The 21,941-nt window shown below is 37.4% G+C and overlaps 1 non-coding gene across 1 annotated transcript; it reads left to right on the top strand.

The window, feature by feature from the left end:
- The first annotated feature begins 19,667 nt into the window (after positions 1 to 19,667).
- Positions 19,668 to 19,770, top strand: LOC119065940 (U6 spliceosomal RNA). The gene has a single exon (XR_005085674.2). It is a non-coding gene; the product is annotated as a U6 spliceosomal RNA (small nuclear RNA).
- Positions 19,771 to 21,941: the final 2,171 nt, after the last annotated feature.

The following is a 21,941-nucleotide window of genomic DNA, read 5'->3' as shown; positions in this document are numbered from 1 at the left end:
AAAACAAGAAAGGGGAAAGAATATGTACAAAGAATTACACACAAATGGAGCACTTCTGGTTTCTATAGTAACCAACATAAATGAATACATTTTTGGAAAATGGACAAGTGAAGTGGGTGAGATGTAAATTTATGAGCACACAAACCAAAGAACCAATCCAATTTCTATTTCTTTATATAAAGAAGTCCACACTTTTCCCTTAAATGGAATTGTAAATTAAAAAAAAAAAGTCCTATGGCTAACAGAGGATTTTTTCTTAATTCATTGTTTTTGCTTTTTGGATACTTGTCTACTACCCAAACTTTTATCAATAATTAGAAATATTTTTTTTATTATTTACTATATCAGCGATTATAATTTCAGTAGGGAAGCCAATGAGGTCATGATTCTCTAAAAATACTTTTTTTCATCAGGGTAAGCTGATTCCAAGGACCAGAACACCCAACATGATGACATTTGAAATTAAGTAAAATATCAATATGAACAAACAAAAAGAAAAACAGTGGCATGTATAAAATTTGCTCTTCTCTTACCAGGATAGTAAACAAGTCCCCATTATTATAAAAACCATACTAAATGTATGTTTTCAGTTTTATAGATAGGGAGGAGAGGACTATGTGGAGCTATTTTCAGGAACAAAGCCAAAATTAATGCCCAGTGGCCCTGATGCATCTCTGGCTGGTGCATGCTTACCCTATTCAATACGATAAAGTTGGTCAGAGGTTATATACTTTATAACCACTTAAATAAGCACACATTGTTTTACTCCCAAAGCGAATGATGCCTAACGTAAGACATTTCTCTAAAGAGGAATCTTCTTATAATCACATAAATGTTACACTGAGGAAAAGAGCTGAACAATTCTAACATTTCATGTAAAATTATGATGGAAAGGATAAAATGTCACTGCACATTGGGAAATACTTTCATGTAATACTTGTATCACTGATATCATAGAGATGTCTAGAAATCGGTCAATTAATTCTTTTGAGCATATTTAGTATTTCAACATGCCACTTCTCTTACTCCATGTGTCTATCCCAGTGCTTTGAAAGAAAGGGGTTGTATCTAAATACTATGTGTCCGTATATGGCACCAACTTGGTGAACTGAGGCTGCTGTTTCCCTCAAGCTCAGATCACAAAACGCATCCTACATCATTCACAGGACTTTCTGTACATGTCAGTTCATGACACTTATGCCATCAGAATTTCTAAATATGTAATTTTCTATCATTCATCTTATTCCCAAAGGATGCCACTGATAGTGGCGATGTGCAAGTTATTAAGATAAAAGTCTAGACAATTGGTCTTTACAAAAGATCTTTTTTAAAAAAGGAATATTCATTCAAAAACAATATAGAGATGCTAGAAATACAAGGATGAGTAAAAAGGCCTGCTGTCCAGTTTATATTACACATGACCTAGAGAAAGAAAGAAGTAGTGTTGCTATCAAACTGTGTGCATAAGAATTCATTAACAATTCAAGAAAAAACAAATTAAGTTTTCAAAATGTATCCTTTAGTGAATAACTGGTTTGTTTTGGAAAATTTCTATATTTGCTATTCCTAATTTTACAAAAGCAGTGTCAGCAGGAAATTATCAACAATACTCCAAAGTTTAACATGTGCCATATTTAGGATAATTTTAAACATATGTGAGGTAGTACTCTAGAAATTTCCTTCCATGAAGTATTTTCCTGGATTTCTGAGCCTTTTTCTAGTCTCTAGAAATCTTGGATATTGTTATTTTTAAATTTCATACAATTGAAAATTTTGCATATAAAAACAATTATAATCATTAATGTTTATAAGACCCAGAAAGTTTATATTTTTTCTTCAATAAATATGACAAAGTATGCTGGAAAAAAATTTTTCTTGACTTACACGATCCTCTAAAATTTTTGTGTTTCAAAGGTGACATTGCTGGATTTGATGTATTATAGAAGAGTACAAAGGTTTCAGAAAGGCACCTGCGCCCTGTCCACACTGATCATCTATGAAGTCCACCTCCCTCTCTATGGCACAGACTCCCAGACTAACTCCATCTGTCCGATCTTCCAGGCAAACCAGTTGATTCAAACAGTCTCCCAGCCACTCATAGTAAAACAAACTTTACCTAAAGCTGATTTATCATGGAATATTTAAAGTGCTTTTGCAATACTCACTGTTGGATTAATGGATTCAAAGTGTGCAAAAAGGAGATTTCTGCTTCTTTTCCTTCTTAAACATGTAGAACACAGAGTTAAAAGGTAGTGAGTACATCAATGCAGTGAGCTTCCTCAATCCAAAGACTTCATTACTTTTGATCTTGTCTTTCTAGGTAGACATGGGTAATATTAAAAGATTTTGTAGACATTAAGTTTGGCTTAAAAATTGTGGCCACTTTGGCACAATAAAATCTGGTACTTTTCCCAAAGAGGTGTAAATATCATATTTTCCCTTTTGGTAATCAGTATATCCTTATGTGCTGGGCTTCGTTGGAGACTTTAGGGAGGAGTTCCAATTCTGCAATACTTGCCCACATGTTTACAATTTCTGGTGCTCTTCATTGCTCTCTTTAGATGTATATTTACATCTGACATCATTGTTCATTGTCCTGCCTGAAGAATTTTCTTTAAAAATTTTTGTAATGCTCTTATGCTCGCAATAAATTCTTTCAGCTTTTGCTGCAGTCTGGAAACCTCTCAAGACAAAACCTTGTTTATTTCCCTCCTTTAAGGAATCACTGTCCTGTGTTGCCTATTGTTCGATGTCTGAAAACATTTGTTTTATGTATTTCTTTTGTTATTTTTGCTTTTTCTGCTTATGTCAAGAAGGTCGGTCTGGTCCCTATGACTCCATCACAGAAAAAGCAAAAGTCTGACTCCTTTATAGATGAAAAACTTAGCCAACTTTGAATAAAACTTATGTCATGGATATGATGTTTTAATCTGTATGTTTAATGCCTTCTATGCTTTATCAAAATGTCATGAAAATAAGAGTAACAAGATATTAAAAAAGAATATCTGGCTGAGTCAACAAGACACAACAGATAACACATCCCAAAGAAGATGATAGAATGTAGGCATGATGTACAAAAATATTCACAGTTCTCAGCCCATCCATGTTGAGGGTATAAAAGGATTTAAAGTAGAAGAATAGGGAAGAAAGCATTTCTTTAAAGAGAACTGAACCTATGCTGTGAATTCCACTCTCTTCAAGGAGGAAATGAGCTTTCATCTCAGGCAAAAGGATTTTAATGAGGTGACTCAAAGGACTCCACATGTGTCCTCTGCAATTGAAGGACCTTTATCTCTGAGGTGCATGACTGGCATTCCCAGAAATGTACAACCATTTCCCTTTGTGAACAAAGGAAAAACAACTAGCTGTCAGTTATTTTAGGCTCTGTTCAAAAACCACCTGGAAGGCAAAAGAGGTCACAGTAGAAAGAATCTAAAGTTACTTCTGGATTACTTGGGGCTGAAAAAGAAGTGAATAACCGGATGTCGATTAGATGCATTGTCCTCTTGAAGGAAAGAAGTCTTAGGTGAGATAACACTAGCACTTACCAGAAACAGACTCACTTTTTTTGTACTATATTTTATTTTGTAAATGTTTTTTATTGTTATTTTCTTACAGTTGTCTCAATTTTTCCCCCTTTATCTTCCTCCGCCATCCCACCCCTTCTGCCCCCACAGTGAACCCCTACACCACTGTCCATGCCCACGGGTCATTTGTACATGTTCTTTGACTGATCCCTTCCACTTCTTTTCACCATTAGCCCCCTCCCTACTCCCCTCTGGAGGCTGTCGGTCTTTTCCACTTTTCCATGGCTGTGGTTCTATGTTGTCCATTAGTTTATTTTGTTCACTATAATCTTCTTATAGGTATTTCTCTCTCACCAAATGGCTTATTTCACTTAGCATAATATTCTCTGAAAGATAAAGTCAGTGCCATTTGCCATTGTGGCACTATTTGCCTGGAAGATTAATGACCATGTTAAAGGTGACTGCCATTGTACTCTTCTGAGCTTCTGTCTCCAGGACTGGAAATTACTGGAAAGCAAGAACAAAAGTGACTGGCCACTCCATACAGCTATAGGCAGAAGATAACATTGGAACAAACTGTGGTCTCGTGTGACAAAACCCCCAACAGCCCAGGGACCTCACAGCAGTGACCCCCACCTTTTTTAAATCCAATTATAGTCCAGTAAAAACTCAAAACCCTCACCCCTCAATGATGGTGCATGTCTGCACACTTAGCCCTTTCCTTCTCTTGGGAAAATAAATTAAAACTTTTACTCTCTGCACTTTCTTCTCTTTGTGAATTCTTTTAGAGTCCACATCACCGACCACCCTAATATTTTGGGGGCCAGTACAGGGCCATTCTCTATTTCTCTTTCTCTGGCCTCCTGAGACTTGCAACCAAGGGACCAGTGGGCAAGCCCCTGACCCTGTCTCTGGGCGTTTTGGAGAGAGGATTCTAATCTTTGTCTGTCCCTCCAGACTCTTGGGACAGCCCCTTCCTCACCCACCTTCACAGCCAGCAATCAATAAATCTCTCTGAATCTCGGGATGAAAATATCCTGTCAAAAGTGATAGCATATCCCCTCATCTCACGTCTTTGTCATAAACTCCAGAACTGGATCTATCGCTTTCCCAGGGTTTCGGCTGGGATGGATGCCTCCAACCATCTCCCTGCTGGGTCCAGACTGTTCTCAGGGCCCAGGGGCACCTGGCTCTGAGGCAGATCCTTGTGTTCAGTCTGCCCTCAGGATCAAGGACACTCAGCTCTGGCTACAGATCTCTAGGTCATTCAGGTTGGAGACGCCCTTCTCAAACTTTCTCACGCTCATCCCAGAGATACCCCTCCTCTCCTTTTACCATTGGCAAAACTCAACCAAGTCACCCAAGGACTCCCCATAGGGCTGTTACATAAAGGCTCTTGGACTTACCAACCTCACGCCCAGGCACTGATTCTTTATTGCTACATGGCCCAACCTCAATACAAACTGGGTGACCAGGAGTTCTGGCCCAGGGACAGATTTCTTAACTGTGCTATCCTCCAACTGGACCTTTACTGCCACCATCCGAAATTCCTCCTTAGGTTTATTTCTCAAGAGGCGGAGACAAGATTTTAACCTTCATTGGGCATTCCAAACCTCTTTTTCTCAACTGTGCCTTTCCATAGTAACTCTTAGCACCCTGACAGGCCCGTATTTGTTTTCAGCTGAGCGGCACTCTAATCCCTTAAGGCCACGCTCTTCTAATCAATATTGCCTAGCAGGGGTGACGCTATTCCTTACCTGCCTAACCCTAGTCCTGCATTCCACTGCCATTTGGACCTAGGTTTGGCTCCACTGTGCCCATGATAAGTAAAAACAAGGGTGCAAAGAGGGAGAAAATCTCACCCCCCTCCCCAGACTGTATATTCTCCTCCTGGAAACCCAGGAGCTGCTAAATCCTGGGTCTGCCTCTCAATGCAGAGAAAAATTGGCATTTTCAGCTGAAGCTGCTTTTTTGCCCCTTCACCTAATGAAACCAAAATCCTTCTAGGAGAAGCTTTTTCTTTCCCTACATTTTTGAAATGCAAATGCCTGGTCTTCTTCAAGAACCCTTGTCTAGGCCATCTCTTAAAATAAAAATTTTGTGGAGGTAATTCTTATCAAAAGGGGAGAAGCCTTAGCTATATCTGATCAAATCAATTTAATTTATTTCAGCTATTCTTTTTTAAATTAGCAAAACTGATAAAAGTTATTGAATGTCTAGATATTTTGAAATAACATGAAATACCAAAACATAGATTGCTAGACCTGCTTTTGGCTTTTTATTACAAAGAGGCGTGGAGTGAATTTGTAGCTGTGGATAAATGTGTTGTGCTTTGTTAGAGATGTGTCTCTTGAAAGTAGGCATGTGTTTGCCTAAGTTTCTAATGGTCATGAGATGTGTTCATACGTCAATCTAGGGAAGGTCAGTTGCTTACTTTTTGGTCATTATTAAAAACTGAGGTTTCTAAAAGTTAAAAATTCAAATTAAGTTTGAAAAAGTTTGTACGGTTTTAGTAATAGAAGGCATAAGGCATGAAAATGCAATTTTGAAGGACAGGGATTGAAAGTGATTTATTCGAAAGATGGTTATTTCTAAAGGGATAAGAAAGTTTGAGAAAGTTGCAGAAAGGTTTGTGAAGGTTGTGAAAGTTTTAAATTTGTGAAGAAAGAAACCTCAGCCTCCAATATTCCTTCCTCCACCTAATTTCTCTCTGGTGACCTTCTTTGATGACTCTGGTGGTACCTGGAGTTGTTTTCATTACACTTTCTCTTGCCCTCGTCAGTGTGGGGAAATCTACCTGTCAGCTGTGGAATAAATCCTTCGCCAAGATTCATTTTGTCAATGTTGAGATAGAAGGTAAGGCTGCCCTCTGGCCATGGAGTCACCCTACACAGACGTAACTGGGTGACACCTGGGACACGGAGTCCAGTGAGTCAGCAACCTGTCATCCCTGACGTTCAAAGGGACCTATTCCTTCCCTTTTGTTTGGTCCTCTGGATATTGGTAAGGCCACTGTCACAGCACAGGGTAAATATATCCACAGGCAGGTGTGGAGTTGAATTCCCTCTCTGAATAGGATAAATCCATTCCCAGGGCATCTGGCGGGTACCCTGGGCTTTGATGGGGCCACCCACAGGGCACAGGATAAACACATCCATGCGCAGGTGTGGAGTTGACTGCCCTGTGTGAGTCAGGCAAATCTATTCCAAAAACATCCCAATGTACTTTTTCTCCCCTTGTTTGGCTGGAGTGGAATTCAGTGCCCTGAGTGATATAAATCCATTCTCAGGACATCTGGTTGATGCTCTCCTCAGTGGTAAGGTCACCCTATCTCTTTGCATTTCCCTGCTGGTGTGGACTATAACTCCCAATCGTCCATCTGGAGCATTTGTCTTCTGTTACCAGGTTTCTGATTTTCAGGGGCCAAAGCAGCCCCGCCCAGGCTCTTCCCTGCTGCTGGGCTCCTTGGAGCCTAGACTGTTTCTACCACCACTCATTGATAGTCCTTGAAGCTTTTACTGAGAGTCTCACAGGCCTTCTTGCTTGGTATTTAGGACCTTCCATCCCCTTTCTAGTCTTAAAAGTTGTCAAAAGCAAATAAGAGAAATCTTTTACTTTCTCAACAAAAATTAGTAATTCAAATTATGTATATGGTTTTATGTGTTCAGTCTTCCAGTTTGTGGTCTTTATGTGATGTACATTTGTTTGTGTGTTACATGTGGTGTGCTTTCTGCCTCTGGGTGGCGTAACTAGGGTATAATATTCTGTTGGCCTAAAAATATTAAGTGCTTATATAAATTAAGTAGGATCTTATGTTCTGTATAAAATATTTAACAATTAAAACCAACTTTAAGTTCAATTAATGTTTTGGGGGTTATTACCAAAAAGAGTGTTTTACAAAAAGTCTATATTATAACCTTTTGGTTAAGCATATTTGACAATCTTCCCAAAGTTTATATTTTAAAAATGGAGAAATTACTTTGAGTTATTCCAGTGGGCACCTGAAATAACTCAAGGATTTATTCTCTCTCTTTTAAAAAGTTTTTGAACTAATTAGACCTATTTAATATGTTCAAAATTACACAAACAGAATAACAATAACTATTTTATTTGTATACATATATTTTTATCAACATAGATTTTCTAGAAATTTCAGTCTGACTCAGGGTGGAACTTGCAAAGATTCAGAATCAAGTTCAGACAGAAAGCTCTCAGAAGTAACAGGAAAATGAAAGGATGAAGTCAGTGCCCCTGGCTATTGTGGCTGCATTTGCCTAGCAAGTTTATGACCTTGTTAAACGTGACTACCACTGTACTCTTCTGAACTCCTGTCTCCAGGACTGGAAATTACTGGAAAGCAAGAACAAAAGTGACTGGCCACTCCATACAGCTATAGGCAGAAGATAACATTGGAACAAACTGCGGCCTCGTGTGACAACACCCCCAACGGCCCAGGAGCCTCATAGCAATGACCCTTCCACACCTTTTTTAATCCAATTATGATCCAGTAAAAGCTCAAAGCCCCCACCCTCCAGTGCTAGTGCGGATCTGCACACTTAGCCCTTTCCCTCTTTTGGGAAAGTAAAATAAAACCTTTACTCTCTGCACTTTCTTCTCTTTGTAAATTCTTTCAGATCCCAGGTCACCAACCACCCTAACATTCTCCAATTCCACTCATGCTATTGCAAAAGGTAGGAGCTCCTTCTTTCTTTCTGCTATGTAGTATTCCATTGTGTAAATGTACCACAGACTCACTTTTAAACATCTGTTGAGTTAGAAGGAGAACCAGACCAGAATGCCAATGCCAATCAAAAGAGAATCCAGCTACCCTTCTCCTATTTCACCCTCCCTAGAGGACCAGACACCACATTTATAAAATGAAGAAGGAGGAATAAAAATGCTAAGCAGGAGAAGCCTGAACTGAAAAGCAAGTTTGTATGTTTGACTATTATGGGAACAGGAAACTATCATTGTGAAATTGAGACTATTTGTGACATTTCGTGGCCATGCAACTTTAACATTACCTAAGGGATATGGGAGAAGACTAAAGTCTGTCCCACTTTTCATCCAAGAATAAGGGAAAGAACTGACTTCATAGTTTAGATTCAAAGGGCAATCAAGACCAAAGAAGTCAAAAATAAGGCTGCTTGATGATTCTACCCCACAGATTATTCTTGTCCAATTTAAAGATTATGCAAGAACCTATTAAAGATAAACAAAACCACAAATAAAGATGTAAGCCTTAGATACAGGAAGCTAAACCTTAACTCTGCTCTATAGAAACATAAGGAAATAATAATGTTTACTTATAAGCTTGCAAAAACATGTAGAATATCTATGCTTTTATGCAAGAAGATAATTGAAATGAAAATAAAATAAAGTCTATTATGAGTTTTTTCAAGCTTTTCATGCATCCATTAAGGTTGTTACTTGATTTTAGCAACTCTTCCTTTTGGTGTAAAAATTTTGAATTCAGCAACATTTCATAATCTATACAAAAGATAAAATCACAATGTAACAATGACTGACTAAGCTTGATTGTTAAAATGTATGTGTTCATTATAGACAAGAAAATGCACTATAAAGAGATCATGAATTATCACGTTATGTATTATGGTCATTTATTTGTGGAAATGAAGCATGAAATAAACTATTTAGTTCATTAGCTCAAGTAGAAGAGCATTGTTCAAGTACGTTGTCTATTAATCATTGATAACCAGTGTTTTGCAGGAAGACATGCATGACTGCAAACATGGCTAAATAATATAGAATTCTCTTTATAAAAAAACATAGTGTATGCAACTTTTATGTGTGATTTATTACAGTATTCTTGGCAGAGCCCACAGGAAGAGGTTGGAATGAAGATTGATTAAATAGTAAATTTTTACGTGTTTTTAGAAAATGGATTTTGAGTGTTCAAATATCCTCCTTGCTCCCCCTTTTCTCTTATGTTATTTCAAGTAAATTTGCCAAGACTTCATGTAACCAGTTAAAGCTCTGACTCCCTTCTGAAACCAAAGCCCACTCCCTGTTCTTGATAAGATCTTATAACAAATTATTGATTTCTTGTCAAGAACCATCTCCTGATGAACACTGCTAAATACTCTCACTAATAATGAATGGGAAAAACCCAAAGGAAATCTTGTTCAGGGTATATTTAAATCATTATTTTCCTCAGTATTGAAATGTTAATAGGAGGCTGATTATATATTAAAGGTGGAGCAGTGGGTAATCTTTCGTTTCCTGAGGTTACCAACCAGACAATGTATAATAGTAACTCTGTCATTTTCCAAGTATTCTTTCCAACTTTAATAGCAAAAGCTTTAAAATCTGTTTTATAAATTAGCAGCATTATTCAAAATAGTGATAATATGGAAATGCCAAATGTTCCTGACATCTGAATGAATGAAATAATATCATCACACAAGAGTACATAGAGCAATGAGAATGAGCACTCTGCATTTCAGCAATATAGATAAATCTTACAAATATGATCAGCACAAGAAATAAGCCAACATGATACAGACTATATAATTACACTTATATAAAGTACAAAAACACAAAAAAACTAAAATGTGCTGTTCAAGGTCAGAATGTGGTTGCCTTTGGTACAGGCAACAGTGAGAGGGATTAGTGACTAGTAGAAAAAATTTTCAGGAGATCTACTAATCTATTCTTTGAACTAGGGGCTGGTTGAATATATATGTAGAGTTTATGAAAATTCAGTGATCTGTATGCATTTATGATATATATTACACCTGAATAAAATATTACAAATAATTCTACTTGGACAAAGAATGGAATATAGGTGCTTTCCTATTAAAAGCTAGATAATCTAGATGAAGACAGGTTGGAACACAGGTGGCCCACATCACAGGACAGCAGTGAGTACAAAAAGTGACATATAAGCTGAGGAAAACAGCAACAGAGAGACCCATGCCACCTGAAGGCAGCCCTCAAAGCAGAGGTGCAGGTAGGAAAACATCAAAACAGGTATGAAAGGGAAGAAATAGACAGTTGTCATTAATGGAATAAAATAATGCTCTCTGCTTATTACTAAAATTTACTTTCATAGTTAAGGAATGCTTGTAATTGAAAAAGTACTGGGGAGACCTCCGGCCAACATGGAGGCACTGGTGGCAACACTGTGCCTCCTCACACAACCAAGTTTATGAACAACAAATATTTGAAAACCAGAATACAACCAAAACACAGAGAAAATTAAACTGTACCAAGGTCCCACGACAACGAACTATTCATCCAGACTGGTAAGGGGCGGAGTCAGCAGGAAAAAGCGGCTGGACCTCCCCAGGCACACAAATGGCAGTTGGCAGATCCCAGGCGTGGGGTGGCAATGGACAGACCCAGTGAGGACACAAGGCAGCTGGCTGACCATGGTCACACATTTATGTGTAGATAAACCAGGTGAAAAAATAAACAGTTAGACAGACTGCTCAACGCAGGGCCCAGTGCCAGGAAATAAAGCCTAAAGCCTAAAACCTGGAAAAACTTTCGGGGATGGAGGTGTCGGGTGAGGCTCCCAGGCTCACAGAGAGTTTGTTGAACAGACCCACAGGGTCCTGGAGGGTGCACAAGCCCACACATCTGGGAAATAGCACCAGAAGGGCCCAATTTGCTGGTGGGAAGCAGCAGAGGGGACCAAAATCCGAGAAAGAGAAAAAAAAAAACGCCATTGCCCCTCTCTAACTCCGCCCCCAAATACAGCATCACAACCCAGCAACCTGGGTTGCCCCACCCTGGTGAACACCTAAGGCTCTGCCCCTCATACATAACAGGTGCAAACAGACCAAAACATTATGGCTTAAGAACAGCTCAAAGCCCCAGAGCCAATAAACCTAAGTGACCAACAGATAGCTAACCTTTCAGATGCACAGTTCAAAACACTGGTGATCAGGATGCTCACAGAACTGGTTGATTTTAGTCACAAATTAGAGGAACAAATGAAGGCTAAACTAATTGAAATGAACGGAAATGCACAGGAAACCAATAGTGATGAAAGAAAACTGGAACTCAAATCAAGAGAGCGGACCAGAAGGAAGAAAAAAATGACCAAACAGAAAAGGATGAAGGAACAAGAATTCAAAAAAATGAGGAGAGGCTTAGGAACCTCCAGGACACCTTTAAACATTCTAACATCTGAATTATAGGGGTACCAGGAGTGGAAGAGGACGAGCAACAAGTAGAAAACTTATTTGAACAAATAATAAAGGAAAACTTCCCCAATCTGGTGAAGGAAATAGACTTCCAGGAAGTCCAGGAAGATCAGAGAGTCTCAAAGAAGTTGGACCCAAGGAAGAACACACCAAGGCACATCATAATTACATTAGCCAAGATTAAAATGAAGGAGAGAATCCTAGAAGCAGCAAGAGATAAGGGGACAGTCACCTACAAAGGAGTTTCCATCAGACTGTCAGCTGAGTTCTCAAAAGAGACCTTACAGGCAAGAAGAGGCTGGAAAGAAGTATTCCAAGTTATGAAAGGCAAGGACCTACATCCAAGATTGCTCTATCCACCAAAGCTTTAATTTAGAATGGAAGAGCAGATAAAGTGCTTCTCAGATAAAGACAAGTTCAAGGAGTTCATCATCACCAAGCCCTTATTTTATGAAATGTTAAAGGGACTTATGTAAAGAAAAGAAGGTAAAAAATATGAACAGTGAAAGGACAGCAAACTCACAGTTACTAAAAACCACACCTAAAACAAAAGCAAACTAAGAGGACAGCTGGATCAGGAGCACAACCATAGAAATGGAGATCACATGAAGGGTTAGCAACAGGGGAGTGGGAGGAGGAGAAGGGGGGAGAAGGTACAGAGACTAAGTACCATAGTTTCTATAGTAGGTAGAAAATAGATGGGGGAGGATAAGAATAGTATGGGAAATACAGAATCTAAAGAACTTGTGACACTTGGATATGAACTAAAGGGGGGAATGAGGGAAGGGGGTGTGCAGGGTGGAGTGGAAAGAAGGGGAGGAATGGGACAACTGTAATGGCATAATCAATAAAACATATTAAAAAAAAAGAAAAACTACTGGCATTTCTGAAAGTCATATTTCCCAGATTTCTTGTAACAAGAACTAAAGCAACAATACAGGTGAAAACAAAACAAAGTAACTAAGAGAGTGACATCATCCACATGGAAAAATAGGGTTTTTCTATCATCTTCTGCAGAAAAATAACTGATCTTGACAGAAGTCCAGGAATCAAGCAGATAAGTTTGAGAAAAAAGAGAATCTGAGATTAGACACATTGAAGGGGTCAGTAAAGACTAGTCAGGGTGATTGCTTCTTCAAATGCAAAGAGAGCAACCCAAGACTTCAAGAAACATGAAAATCCAAGGAAATATGATACCACCAAAGGAATCTCATAATGTTCCACAAACCAACCCCAAATAAATGGGAATCTGGGATTTTTCAGATAAAGAATTCAAAATGGTTGTCTTAAGCTGCTCAATAAGCTAAGCAAACAATTCAGCTAAATTAGGAAAACAATTCATAAACAAAACTAGAAATTTAACAGAGAAATAAAAATCATTGAAAAAATCGAACAGAAAGATCAGAGCTAAAGAATATAATAAATGAAAAGAAAAAAACAATACAGAGCATTAATGCCAGACTTCATCTAAGCAGGAGAATCTATGAATTTGAAGACAGGTCATTTGAAATTATCTAGTCAGAGTGAAATACATTTAAATACATTTTAAAAGAGTGAAGAAAACTTACATGAACTAAATGATGCCATTAATAGAAATAACATATAAATTACCAGAATCCCAGAAGAAGAAGGGAAAAGAAAAGGGGCAGGAAGCTTATTTAAAGAAATAATGACTGACCACTTTCCAAACCTGGGGAGTAATCTGGACACCTGAGTTCATAAAGCTCATAAACCATCAAAATCAATTTAAATAGAGCCTCTCTGAGATACATGATAATAAAACTCTAAAATCGAAGACAAAATTTTAAAGCAGCAAGAGGAAAAAAGGCTATAAGGGAAAACTTGAAGGCCAGAGAAGAATGGGAAGACATATTAACAGTCTGAAAGAAGAAAAAACTTGCCAACTAATAAGTGGCAAAATTGTCCTTCAGAAATAAAGGAAAGATACTTTCTCAGAAAAACAAAAACTGAAGGAGTTAATTACCGCTAGACCTGCCTTAGAAGAAATGCTGGAAGAAGTTCTTCAAGCTGAAATAAAAGGACGTTAATCAGTAACATAAACAGATATGAAAATGTAAAACACACTAATAAAGGTAAGTATATAGTTGAACTGAGACTACCCAAATAGTGTAATATGGTGATGTGCTAATCACTTCTTGCTCGTATAAAGTTCAAAGGACAAAGGTGTCAAAACCAACTATAGCTACAATAAATTTTTACTAATACCACAATATAAAAAAGATATAAATTGTGGCATCAAAACATAAATGGGGGTTAAGAATAAATGGGTTCTGGCCAAAATGGAGGTATAGGTAGAAACCCTTCACTTCCTTGCACAACCAAAAGGAGGATAACAGCCAATCCAAAATCAATAAACAATCAGAAGTGCCAGAAAATCAAATTGCATGAAACTCCAACAACCAATGAATTAAAGAAAAATCAATCAGAACAAGCAGACTGGTAAGGCAGTAGACAGTGAGGATCGTCTAGCTGAGAAAAACTACAGCTAGGCTGTGGACCAGGTGGGCGGGGCTCACTTAAGGGGAAACTGAGACTCAGTTGACAATGGACTACAGTGGTTGCCATAGTAGGAGAAACTCCCATACTTATATGAGAGTCCATTGGAAAGTGCACTAGGGATGAGCAGGCAAGCTGCATTGTTCCCACTGGTCCCTCCTCCACAGGCAGCATAGCAGCACAACAAGGAGGGTTGCCCTGCCTGGGTGAATGACTAAGGCCGTGCCCCCTTACAACTTATCAGCTATGCTGAGACAAAGAAATAGGGCCCAAATGAAAGAACACAGCAAAACCTCAGAAAGACAACTATCAATGAGGACATAGCCAATCTATCTGATGGAGAATTTAAAGCCCTTGGAATCAAAATACTCACAGATCTTACTGAGCTTGGTCAAAAAATGAAAAAACAAGTGAGAGATACCCAAAGTGAAGTAAAGCAGAATGTTCAGAGAATCAATGGTGACAGGAAGGAAACCAGGACTCAAAGCAATGATTCAGAACAAAAGAAAAAATAAACATCCAACCAGAACAGAATGAAGAAACAAGAATTCAGAAAAGTGTTGCCCTGGCTAGTATATAGCTCAGTGGATTGAGCGTGGGCCTGCGAACCAGAGTATTGCGGTTCGATTCCCAGTCAGGGCACATGCCTTGGGTGCAGGTCCCCAGTAGGGGCCACATGAGAGGCAACCACACATTGATGTTTCTCTCCCACTCTTTCCCTTCCCCTCTCTCTCAAAATAAATAAATAAAATATTTAAAAGAAAAGTATAGAGTCTTACAAATGTCTTGGGCAACCTGAAAGTGTTCCCATACCTGAATCATAGAGGTGCCAGAAGGAGAAGAAAACAGCAAGAAACTGAAAACTTATTTGAACTAATAATGAAGGAAAACTTCCCCAATCTGGCAAAGAAAATAGACTTCCAGCAATTACAGGAAGCCCAGAGAGTCCCAAAGAATTTGGACCCAAGGAAACACACCAAGGCACATGAGAATTACATTACCCAAGATTAAAATGAAGGAGAGAATTCTAGAAGCAGCAAGAGATAAGGAGACAGTTACCTACAAAGGAGTTCCCATAAAACTATCAGCTGAGTTCTCAAAAGAAACCTTACAGGCAAGAAGGGGCTGGAAAGAAGTATTTCAAGTCATGAAAGACAAAGACATGCATCCAAGATTACTCTATCAAACAAAGCTTTCATTTAAAATGGGAGGATAGATAAAGTGCTTCTCTGATAAGGTCAAGTTCAAGGAGTTTATCATCACCAAGCCCTTATTATATGAAACATTAAAGGGACTTATCTAAGAAAAATAAAACTATGAACAGTAAAATGACAACAAATTCACAACTATCAACATATCTAAAAGAAAAGAAAAATAATGAAAACAAAAACTAAGCAAACAACTACAACAGGAACAGAACCACAGAAATGAACATCACACGGAGGGAGTTCAGTGGAGAGAGGGAAAGGAGGTATAAAGGGTAAAAGGTACAGCGAAGAAGCATAATTAGTAGGCATAAAATAGACGTGGAGAGATAAAAAAATGGTATAGGAAACAGAGGACTCAAAGAACTTATATGTACAACCATGGACATGAACTAAGGGGATGGTGCTGGAAAGTTGAGGGCAAGGCAGAGGGGAGAGAAGGGGGAAATTGGGGAAACTGTAATAGCATAATCAATAAAGTACCTTAAAAACATAAATGGGGAAATAACAGGTAGAGTTGTATACACTCTGGGTTAAGTTGTTATCAGCTTAAACTAGATTGTTGTATGTATGTTTTATGTAAGCTTCATGGTAATCACAAAACAAAAATATACAGTAGATCCACAAAAGATAAAGAGAAGGAAATTAAAGCATACCACTACAGAAAATCATCAACTCACAAAGACAGAGAGGGAAAAGGAACATGGGAACTACAAAATAGCCAGAAAACAAGAAGATAGTATTAGTAAGTCCTTACCCATCAATAATTACTTCATTTTATTTATTTATTTCTAAATTACTTTAAATGTAAAAAAGATTAAACTGTCACATTGAAAAGCACAAATTACCTATGCACATTGAATGAATAAAAGGAATAAAAGGAAAAAAACAACTATATGGTGCCAATAAAGTGACTCAGCCTGGTGAACATCCATAAGCCATAAGCTCAAAGTGAAAAATGAAAAAGATATTCCATGCCAACAGTAACCAAAACAAAGTGGAGGCTACTATAATTACATCAAACAAAATGGACTTTCAGACCAAAATTATAAGAGACGAAGCCATTATATAATAATATAAGGTTTAATTTATCAATAGAATATAACAATCATAAATATACATGCATCCAACATTTGCACATCTAAATATAGTAAACAAATATTAACAAATCTAAGAAATAGCAATACATATGATAATGGTAGTGACTACAATACCTTACTTTCAACAATATGCGAGTGGGCAAAAATAGATTTACAGTTGTTTGTATGAAAATAACACAAATAAGTAAAATGTAAATAAATAAATAAATAAACAATTCAAGAATAAATTCTGTGTTTCATGTAAAACTACTGTAAAACTACTATTCCCCATCCCTGTAGATAAATTATCCAGCCAGAAAATCAATAGGGAAAAATTGGACTTGAACTACAGTTAATACCAGATGGACCTAACACACATATACAAACATCCCAATCAACAGCAACAGAATACACATTCTTCTCAAATGCACATGCAATATTCTGTATGATAAATTATATGTTAAGTCACAAAACAAGTTTTAGAAAATATAAAATGATTTAAATCTTATCAAGTGCCCTTTCTGATCACAATAAAAAGTAACTAGAAATAATAAAATTTAAAAATACAGAAATATGCAGATTTAAAGAACATGCTCCTGAACAACCAGTGATCAAACAAGAAATAAGAAATAAAACTTAAAACAATCTTGAAACAAAAAGAAATGAAACACACAATTTACCAAAACTTATAGGATGCATCCAAACCAGTTCTAAGAGGGAAATTTTAGCAATCGACAATGATAATAATACAAAAGAAAGACCTCAAATAAACAGTGTAATTTCACAACTCAAGAACTAAAAAGAACAAACTAAGTACAAAATTAGCAGAAGGAAGGAAATAAGGATCAGAACAGAAATAAATGAAACAGGTGAGAGAAACAAAAGAAAATGTAAAAAAATCAAGAAGTGGCATTTCTTAAAAGATAAAATATTGACAACTCTTTAGCTAGATTAACTAAGAAAAAAGAAAGAAGATCCAAATAAAATCAGAAATCAAAGAGAACAGGACTTCTGGCCAAGATAAAGGCATAGGTAAATAAACTGTGACTCCTCACACAACCAAAACAAGGACAACAAATTTAAAGACAAAAAATAACCAGAACTGCCAGAAAAATCTAACTTTATGGAAGTTCAACAACCAAGGAGTTAAAGAAGAAACATTCATCCACACTGGTAAGAGGGGTGGAGATGGGTCACCAAGGTAGAGAGGACTCCCAGCAAGGCACTGCCTGCAGGAGAGTGGCAGGAGAGGTGGCAGCTGGCACATTAGGCAAGGCAGGGGCTGGGGAAGCCAGAGGTCCTACATTTGCATGCGAATAAACCAGGAGCAACAACTGGGGAGTGAGACCGACCACACAACCCAGGGTTCCAGCACAGGGAAATAAAGCCTCAAAACCTCTGATTGAAAACACCTGTGAGGGTTGAGACAGCAGGAGAAACTCTCAGCCTCACAGGAAAGTTTGTTGGAGAGACCCACAGAGTCCTAGAATGTACACAAAACCACCCACCTGGGAATCAGTACCAGAAGGGCCCAATTTGCTTGTGGGTAGCAAGGAAAGTAACTGAAAGCTGGCCGAGAGCTGAGCAAGCAGCATTACTCCCTCTCAGACCCCTCCCACACACACAGCAAGACAACATAGCAAAGTGGGTTACCCCAATCTAGCAAATAGCTGAAGCTCCACCCCTTACTACATAACAGGTGCAGTGAGACAAAAAAAAATATGGTCCAAATGAAAGAACAAATCAAAGCTCCAAGAAAATTCCAGCTAAGCAATGAAGAGTGGCCAACCTATCAGACACACAGTTCAAAACACTAGTAATCGGAAGGCTCACAGAAATGGTTGAGTATGGTTGCAAAATAGAGGAAAAAGTGAAGGCCGCAAAAAGTGAAATAAAGGAAAATGCAACGGTGATGGGAAGAAAAACAGGACTCAAATCAACAGTTTGGATGAGAAGGAAGAAATAAAAATTCAACTGAAACAGAATGAAGAAACAAGAACTGAAAAAAATGAGGAGACTTAGGGGCCTCTGGGACATCTTTAAATGTTCCAACATTTGAATCATAGGGGTCCCAGAAGAATAAAAGGAAGAGAAAGAAATGGAAAACTTATTTGAAAACATAATGAAGAACTTCCCCAATCTGGCAAAGGAAATAGATATCTAGGAAGTCCAGGAAGCTCAGATAATCCCAAAGAAGTTGGACCCAAGGAGGAACACACCAAGGCACATCATAATTACATTAACCAAGATTAAAGATAAGGGGAGAATCTTAAAAGCAGCAAGAGAAAAAAAGACAGTTACCTGCAAAGAAGTGCCCATAAGACTGTCAGCTGAGTTCTCAAAAGAAACCTTACAAGCAAGAAGGGGCTGGAAAGAACTATTCAAAGTCCTTGAATGGCAAGGACCTACAACCAAGATTTCTATCCAGCAAAGCTATCATTTAGAATGGAAGGACACATAAAGTGCTTCCCAGATATAGTCAAGTTAAAGGAATTCATCATCACCAAATCCTTATTATATGAAATGTTAAAGGGACTTATCTAAGAACAAGATCAAAAATACAAACTGTAAAATGACAACAAACTCATAACTATCAACAAGCTAATCTAAAAAAACAGAAATGAAAACAAAGTAAATAAACAGTTAGAACAGGAATAGATTCACAGAAATAGAGACCAAGTGGAGGGTTATCAGCAGTGGGTAGGGCACAGAATGGGGTAAGAAGTACAGGAAATAAGAAGCAAAAATGGTGGATACAAAATAGACAGGAGGAGGTTAAGAATAATACGGAAAATGGAGAAGTCAAAGAACTTATATGTATGACCCATGGACATGAACTAAGGTAGGGTAATGATAGTGGGAGGAGAGATACAAGGCAGAGTGGAATAAAGGGGAGAAAATATGAGACAATTGTAATAATATAATCAATAAAATGTGTCAGAATGAAAATCAAAGAAGAGATATTACAACTAATACACATAAATACTAGGAATCATAAGAGACTACTACAAATAATTATAAACCAATAAATTGGATAACCTAGAAGAAATGGATAAATTCCTAGAAACATACTACCTACCAAGATTAATTTACAAAGAAATACAAAATCTAAACAGGCCAAAACAAGTAAAGATATTGAATGAGTAATTTAAAACCTCCCCATGCCTGCTTTGGCAGCACATAAACTAAAATTGGAACAACATAGGGGAAATTAGCAAAGCCCCTGCACAAAGATGACATGCAATTTCATGAAGTGTTCCATGTTTTTATGTAAATATCACTACAGCAGCACTCATACTACAATATATAAATGTATGTAAGCAATACACTGCACACCTTAAATTTCCACAATGTTACATTTTAAGTATATTCAATAAATAAAAATAAAAAGTTAAAAATTTTCACAAAGAGAAGTTAAGGACCAGATGATTTCACTGGTGAATTATACCAACACTTAAAGAAGAATTAACACCAATTCTTCTTAAACTCTTCCAGTAAATTTAAGAGGTGGGAACACTCCCAAAATTATATAAGGCCAGCATAACATTGATACCAAACCCAAGAAGAATGCTACAAGAAAAGAAAACAGTAGGTCAATATCCCTGATAAATATATATGCAAATATTCTCAACAAAATACTAGCAAACTAAATTCAATAGCACATTAAAAGGATTATATACCATGACCAAGTGAGATTTTATCCCTGGTATTTAAGAATGATTCAATATACACAAATCAATAATAAATGTGATCCATCACATTAACAGAATGGAAGATTAAAATCATATGATCACTTTCAAGAGATGTGCAAAAATTTTTTTGACAAAATTTACCATCTTTTTGGGATTAAGAAAAAGCCCCAACAAAGTAGATATAGAAGAAACATATCTCAACATAATAAAAGCCATATATGTCAAGCCTACAGCTAACACAATTGGAAAGGGTGGATCCAATAAATGGTGCTGGGAAAACTGAATACTCACACGCAAGAGAATGTAACTGGACCCCTATCTTGCAACCATCACAAAACTTAACTTGACATGGGTTAAAGACAAATGTAAGACATAAAACTGTGAAACTCCTAGGCAACTCCAGGAAAAACTTCCTAAAACTGGTTTTGACAATGACTTATTAAATATGCACCAAAAGCACAACCAACATAACAAAAGTAAACAAGTGGGACTTCATAAAACTTGGAAGCCCCTTTCTGTACAGAAAAAGGACTCAGAATGAAAAAGTGACCTATAGAATGGAAGGGAAATTTGCAAACAATATATTTATACAGCACTAATATCCAAAATATGTAAGGAATTTATCTAATTCAACAGCAAAACAAAACAATCTAACTTTACAATGGTAATCTACCATGTCCTTTGAGTTCCAGACCCCAGAACCAAAGTTTATTTATGTTTTCAGCTCCCAAGTAATTGCACAACATTGTCCCTTTATACGTCGTTTAAATAGATCTAGCCTACAATGCATTTGCTCTATCTGAATAGTTAAAACAATATCCCAGGCTCTGAAATTTAGATATTTGTCCAAATTTGCCACTCTACTTTCTCCAGTCTAGTGGTGCTCTAATCCCAATTCAATCCCATACAACAGTTGCTATTATTTCATTTCAGCTTCATCCTCCTGTTGAGACAGCATTGGCAATGTGTCCAGTTTGACTTTAGCACTATGTTTCAAGACATGAGGTTTGCTATTTTTCCCTCAGCAGATGAAAACCCAGCTCACACCCTAGTTTTTGAATATAGCTCTCAAGTGCCAAGTGGTCATTGTGCCTGCTTTCCACCACACCACCCTGTCAGAGGAGCCAGTGTGGACGAAAAACTTAAAGGAAATATTTCTCCTGGTAAATTCGAGAAGATACCTGAGTGGCATTCACTCTGAATTTTTGATAGGAAAATAAATTCTCCAATTTATATATACTAATAAAATGGCAGAGACAAGTATCATTATTAGGTTTAATAATAACAATAATAATAATTCACATTGAATCATCTTATACTATGTGCTAGGGACTGACCCAATGTTGGTACATGAATTATTTAATTCAAGCCTTACCACTAATAGACTGTCTCTTTGAATGAATTTTAGTCTGGTTCCTCTGAGTCCTCTTCTGGACTATGCCCTGGTCCTGTCTTTTAAAAATCCTACTACATCAGTATAGCAAGAATCCTCCTCCTTTGATATCTGGTCGATTTCCTCATCTCCCACCTTCGATGTCTAAGGCCTTGACCTACCTTCAGCACAAATTCTGTTAGTCCAGTTTAGAAGAATCCCCCTACCCTTGAAGTCTTCTGTTAGTAATCTTTTATCCATTCATCCCTTCCAGCTACTCTTTGGCTATAAATCTCCAGCTGCCTTTGCTGTATTCAGACTTGTATCCAATCTCTCCCCCATTGTGCTAATCATGACCCCTAATGCAATAGTCGT

The sequence above is a fragment of the Artibeus jamaicensis genome, unplaced genomic scaffold (assembly GCF_021234435.1).
Source record: "Artibeus jamaicensis isolate MK-2021 breed Jamaican fruit bat unplaced genomic scaffold, CSHL_Jam_final scaffold_286, whole genome shotgun sequence".
NCBI lineage: Eukaryota > Metazoa > Chordata > Mammalia > Chiroptera > Phyllostomidae > Artibeus > Artibeus jamaicensis.
This window is presented reverse-complemented; position numbering and strand designations above follow the sequence as displayed.